Source organism: Varanus komodoensis, unplaced genomic scaffold, assembly GCF_004798865.1.
Source record: "Varanus komodoensis strain SLA01 unplaced genomic scaffold, ASM479886v1 scaffold28, whole genome shotgun sequence".
In the NCBI taxonomy this organism is placed as follows: Eukaryota; Metazoa; Chordata; class Lepidosauria; order Squamata; family Varanidae; genus Varanus; species Varanus komodoensis.
In genome coordinates, this window is record NW_025335727.1 from 12,593,144 (window position 1) to 12,600,109 (window position 6,966).

A 6,966-nucleotide genomic window follows, 5' to 3' on the forward strand; every position below is an offset into this window, starting at 1 on the left:
ACACTGGTGCCTATGAAGGGCTACTAGCTTCAGAATAGGGGTGAGCTATGCACATGTATCCAGGGTTCTCACACTTCCTTAGCTGTTAGGAGCAAGACACTTCATTGTCAGAACACCTGCTGTAGCTGTGGCCCACTCTCCTGTGCTGCCCGCATAAGCTTGAGAAGGGAGCAAGCCTGAGCGCCTCTTGGGAATAATACTCTAAGGATGTAATCCTGTGTGGATGCCCACAGCCTGCCAAACTCAAGAGAACCATGAGCAGTTTGTAACAGAAGAAGCATGGAGGATAAGGTCGCCGTCATGCTCCTGGTGAAGAAAACAGCTAGATGGCCAGTTTGTACTGTCAGGCTGATGTGCTCTGGGTGGGGAGAGAAGGAGGCTAAGGGGCCAGCAGGATGCATCATATCATGACCATGCTGGTCTCCCTCCTTCCATCCCCCAAACGGCCCACTAAGTCCTTTCCCTGAAGTCAGGTTGCAACCTCAGAGAAGCAGCTAGAGCAGGTCTTTCCTCACCAGCTGTAAGGGGGATGCAAGTGCAAATCCCCAGCTCCAAAGAAGCAGCAATGTTTTCAGCCTCTGAAACATTTTGTGGCCCTCTAAGCACTCTGCACAAGAGACAGACCTGGAGCCAAGGATTCAAGCTGCTGATTGAAAGCTCTTTGTGGGAGGCATTTGTTTTGCTATCACTGTTTTGCTTCTGACAGCACTATTTGAATAAAGGGATGATAAAGGGATAAAAATCCACTATATGGGGTTATTACTGCTGAATAATGATGATGGTATTGCTACATCAATGATACCATCATTTCATTCCTAAAATACCCTAACTGTGCATTTTTCTAACCAGTTTATCTATTATTTTTTACTTCCAGCAGGCTATGAATAATCCTTACACATTGTTTTGAGAGAGATATTTCAATCTAGCAGCTGCAAACAAAAGGAAATTTCTAATCATGTGCATGGGAAGACAGTCTGAGCATCAAAATCACCATCATCCTACTGTGGGTCAATGAAAGTAGCTGCTGGAGTCCCTGAGATCATTTTTAAAGGATCATTAAAATGTGCTTATTTACATGATACTCTGGTATGCCTTCAAATAAGCTGTTTACAGCTCATTGTTGTGAATTATATAGCCCTCTAGAAAAGATCGTACTTTTCTTAATTACTGCACAGAAGGTGCCCAAAACATTAATTCACATCCCCCTGAATTAAGCACCACCAAAGCCTGTGAAACAGAATGGTGAAAGCTGGGACATGAATCTCCTAGCTTTTTTACATGAGGCCTAAGCCACCAGGTCTCTGATGCTCTTCATGTTAATAGTGAGAGTGTAATCCTATTGATACATGTAAATGTGTTTTAGGGTGCATCCAATGAGAATAGACCCTTAACCCTCTGATCTCTGAGATGTATGTGCATCCTATACAGGGCAGATGAGTGAGAAAGCAATCTTCACCTGTGCGCTCCTCCTGCCCTGCAAATCAGCTACACAGCTAGTTTCAGCTGTCTAGCTTTGGTGCTTTAGATGGAGAGGGAAGTAGGCTGGAATGCTACGTAGATATACCAAACTCTGGCAGATTTGTTCCTCTCCCCTTCCCCCAAAATTATGCTTTTACCCTTCTCCAAGTTTCAGGGAAGCAACCATGGCTGAAGGGGGGCAGGAGGATGCAAGCATGCAAGTTTTGTACAGTTTTGATGTATATGGATGGATGTTCAGTGTTGAGAGGGCCATGCAGATGCATCCAGTTAATTACCCCATGGAAGATTTGGCACATGGCATTAGTCACAAGGTCTGCCGTATTGGGAAGATCAGAAAGATAATTCTCCCCACCAAATCTGTCCTAGTGACAGGTCCATCAGCTGATGTCAGACTCAAACCATGAACCTCCTGAGAATTAGGGTAGTCCTGTGCCCTACTATGTGGATGACAGTCCTCTATTTAAAGATGTCCTCTCTTGGAAAGACTATCCAAGTTTATAGAGAAAGATCTTGAAGAAGGAAGAGCAAAAGCCTTGAGGTTGCACTTCAACAATTAACACCTCGACAGCAGATTGAGTAAGCCGAATGTTCATCTGGTCAGTCCTCTCCATGAGGGTGAGATGTATTGCACATCCATTTTAATTACAGCTATTATTCCTAAATTTGCATCTATACATATGAATCAGTGTACATGATTTGTGTACAATCCTATGTCCTGTGTGTGTGTCTTCTTGTTTAATGATACATGCCCTCCTTTTTCACAATTTATAACTGGTCATCCTACTGAAAATCAGACTAGACAGTGTTTTCTAACCCACTGGATTGTTGTGGGTGGCAAGTTTTGGTTTGTTTGCTTGTTTGTTTGTGTGGGCATGCTTTCTTTCAGGAGAGCTGAATTACTGTCATGGCTATTCTCATTGCGCACCCCCGCTAAACTTCTAGTTTCCTAGGACAGCATTGTGAAGACACCGATGCACTTCAATTGCCTCATGCTGTATTATATCATGCCAAGCCGTGCTGTTGATCGTGGGCTCAACCAAATGTCTGGACTTATTATACAGTTGCAAATGCTATCCTACAAAATACCACCGGATTCTCAGTGCTAGAGGTCAGACATGTGATCCAATGGCTGGCCACAGAGAAGCAAAGCTAACCTCCAGCTTCCTGGGCATTTAGAGTCCTGAGCACTGGCATTTCATTTGGCAGCAAAGGACATCATTTGTTCATTTACTACTACTAAGAGGTTTTTGTTTTTTTTACTTCATTGTAAAACAGCAAATGTGGATTTGGGGGGATTTACAGTATAATACTGATCGGGTTGTTTTTAATTAGGAAACAAGGAATGGTGTTCACTAAAAAAGATTTCAGCAGCCCAAAGGCATTAAGCGATAATATTATCCGCATTCCCTTTTCCCCCTTGGTCTTTCTTTTGTCCTTCGGACCCTGGAAATTTACAGAAGCGGTGTCCTTCAGTGTCACTGCTGTTTGCCTTTGGTGTATTTGAGAAGGCCACGACTAAGCGAGTATCAAACGCTGTACTTTTATTAGCTCCAGGGAATCGCTTCAAGCTATGACCACTGTTTTCAGCCCCAGAACCCCTATTCCCGAGGAGGAATGCACTACATTTGCCACAAACAATTCTCAAGTCTTCCGTTGTGTGGATCCAATGGTAGCAGTGACCATTCATTGTGGAAGGTTCTTATTTTCCACTCCATCTGCCCCCTTAAAGACAGGGGTTGCCTGAGATGATATGACAATCTGGGAACTTGCTTGACTCCCACCATCTGTGGCAAGATTGATTTCATTTGTCTCCAGGTCCTGAGCAGAGGGAACAACGGAGGCTTGTTTAGGGTCTCTAGTTTCAATAGCACTGCTAAGTGGCTCCACTGTGAATAGCTGGTAGGGAGCAATGCTAGAGATGGCTGTCATTCTCACAGGAACCCAGAAGATACTGGAGAGCAGAGCGCGGATTAGGAGGACAGAAAGCAAGTCTGAAATGCATAGAAATAAACAAAAAGGAATGAATGTGACTGATGTGAGCTACTGTTGTAAGCCGCAAAAAGCTGAAAAAAAAAACTTGGTGGCAATTCTGGTCCGTGCTGGCTCAAAAGGCCTACACTGTGCTAGTAATAAAAACCTTCAGCCAATAGGATGCAAGTGAAGCTCTGGCCTTGGTGCCAGACTCAGGATGCCTTAGTTCTGGCCAAGTCAAGGGTCCATCAGCATGGTATGGAGAAGTGTGGTGTGGCAGTAAGACTGTGGGACTGGGGACTGACCTCCACTCAGCCATGAAGCTCACAGGGTGCCTTTGGGCCAGTCACTCACTCTCAGCCAAGCCTACCTCACAGGACTGTTGTTATGAGGACAGAATGGAGTACAGGAGAGTCGTAGGTTCTTGGGGTTCTTACAAGAGGAGAAAAGAAGGAATATAGATGCATTGTGATCGTCGTCGTCTCGTCGTCGTCATCACCATCATCTCAATCTAATTGACACTCCAGGGTTCTTGTGCAGAATAGAATGGGTTGGTTCCCTTGAGCATCTTGAAGAAAGGGATGGGATGCAAATGTTTTCAAATGAGGGATGGGTGAGAAAGTTGTTTCGTCCACATTTCAGTGAAAACATATCAAATTCTACCTTGAACTGGAATGCAGTTGGTCGTCTGCTCTTTTCCTTAGTTTAAGATGAGGGAGGGAGGGAGGGAGGGAGGTTAAAATATGTATTTGAAGAAAAGAAAAAGTATGCACGAAAAAGTATGCACCTTAAACAATGAGAGCAAACAAGGTATATATCTGGAAAACTCCAGGTCAGTGAAGAATCATTTGTCAAGATGTATACATTCAAAAAAGTGCACAGAAAATGTGGAGAAGTCTGAAGAACACATATCAAATGCATATAATTTGAAAAATATACCCAATAATACATATAAATTTTCATGCAATCCAATTTAGAAAGCACAGAAAAATGAGTAACTGAGAGAAATTCAGTTTGTCTGTCACCCATAACTTCTCTACATAAGACTATGTATTTGTAACACATAAAGCAAAGCAAAGACAGTTGTATGCATATGCATGATTAGTCATTTTGAAATAAATTTTATGTTAGCAGCAGGTGGGAAAAGTTATTATAAGTGGCGTGTTCTGTTAAACATATATAGATACTGGACTGAACACAATTTTCCATCCAAAGGGGTAGAATCTGCAAACAGGACAAAATTAGAGAGAAAGGGAAGCGTCATTTGATGAAAAGAAATATTTTTTTGTAAAACAAAAAAAGAGAGAACCTTTTACTTGAATGGAGTCTTCAGATATACAAATGTTTTCCCTTGTATAGTCATGACAATGAAAAGGCAGACTGAACTGACTTACATACTAAAACCATGAACAAAGACCACATATTGTGTACAATAAAGAACGTACAAAGGAGGAGCGAGGCCACTCTGGAATAAATCACCACTTCTTAGAAAGGCTGTGGAGGACGCTGGTTCATTCTCTGTTACATCCTCATGAATAAAACTTGCCCGCAGTTATTTTTGTTGTGATTTATGAAATAATATGTTAGCCCACCAAACTAGTGATTACCTCCAATACCTGGTATTCAGAGTAATAGTGGGAAACTGTCCTCTTCCTCTCTTCTTAAACAAAGTTTAATGTTTTTAAAGGTCTCGATCTCCAGAAATGCTTAAAGGACACAGTGTATGTTATGTTAAAATATTGATAGCTGATATACTTGGAGTTGGCCCATGTCTCAAGGGCCCATGACACAAGGGGACTCATTTGAACTGATACCATAAAATAGGTTTACTGGTTTTAAAAAAAACAACTCTTTCCCACTCACAAAAAATGCCCTCACCCCAGAGCTGCTGTTTGCCCTTAAAGATGCTGCTCAGATGTTAACAACAGCTGGAGAGGCAGGTTTTGATGGGAAAGTGACATGGAGGAAGGTCTACAATCTTCATTGCCACACACAGCATGATCTGGACTGAAGGACCTCAAGATGCTATTTCTCTGAACAAAGAGACAGCAAAATTCTTCACACAATAGAAAAGCACCTTTGGCCAATTGTCTTGCAAATGAAAGAGATGGAAGGTGGGAAGGATACACTAGGTGGGGAGGTGCTCAACTGTGAAAGTACAGCACAGATTTAGGGTGTCCAGTTGCACTTTGCCAAAAAGGAAGGAAGGAAGGAGGAAGGCCGGCAGGCAGGTCAAAAAAGGGTTAGAGTTGCAGAAAAATACAACTTCAGAAAGACTTAGTGTGAAAGAAATAGAAATAAAATACAGATACCACAATGGAGAAGACCGGAACCTCATGACTAGCATACCTGCTCAGTCTAGTGACCACGTGTTAACAATTGAGGGGCAACGGCACTCCTTTCTTATATTTCCTTTTGGTTCTTCCACCTTAAATCTGATTTGGACTGGACATTCTTCAAATAAGGGTTACTGTCAAACAGAGGGCTATCCTTTGTAAAGAAGGAAACCCAGCCACCCTGTGATGGAATTCAAGTCTTAATTGAAGAAAAAGTAAGTGACTTCTGCATGGTTGATCATTCTCTCTCTCCTCCACAAGGACTTTGCTGGCCCCCTCTGCTGGATTGCAGCCATTCCCCATTTTCTCCTGCTTACAGGTCCTCCCTCTTTGTTTGCCACAGCAGGTTAGAGGTATCAGGACCTAGCATACAGGTTCAGCATTGGAAGACAACCTCTGAATGAGTTGGCCTCCCCAAAGGCAAAAAAGAGGATATGCGACACTGAAAATGAGTACAAAATAGGACACAAATCTGCATACTAGTTGCACGCACTAATGTATACATGTAGATGCAAATGTAGGAATAGTTTCTAAGACTTCAATAAAGAAACACCAGAGTGAGAAAGGCTAACCCAGTGTTGGTCACGTCTATCATTTTTCCAGGTACTACCTATTGCTGTGCCACTTCGAGGCCTGGGGAGGCTGATGACAGTGGAGCTTCTCGTCCATTGCAGCTTTCCTTTGGGCTTTCTAGGGAGCTGTCCACGCTGCTGACCTGCATCCCTGAATTATGCCCACCACCACAGAGCACCATAGATGTTGAAAAGAACAGCTGCAATGGATGAAGAGCTCCAATGATGTAGGCACAGCCAATACACCTTGCTGCTTTCTTTTCTTAGGGTTTGTTATCTCCAGATGGGACTTAGATTGTACAGTCATTCAAATGGGAAATGCTTTCAAGCAGAGGACCGTCTTCAGGCAGCCATTGAAATAGAGGACTCTTCTCTGCGAAAGGCAACATATGGCCACACTGCAGCAGGCTCTCCCACATGCACAAGGGATATGCTTCTCAAATCTGTGAAGGTGGAGCCTAGACTGAGCCATCAAATTTTTGATGATTCCACAATAGGCAAAGTATATCCTAAGTAAGGGCTACCTGGTGGCCTCACAAGAAAGAAAGAAAGAAAGAAAGAAAGAAAGAAAGAAAGAAAGAAAGAAAGAAAGAAAGAAAGAAAGAGGG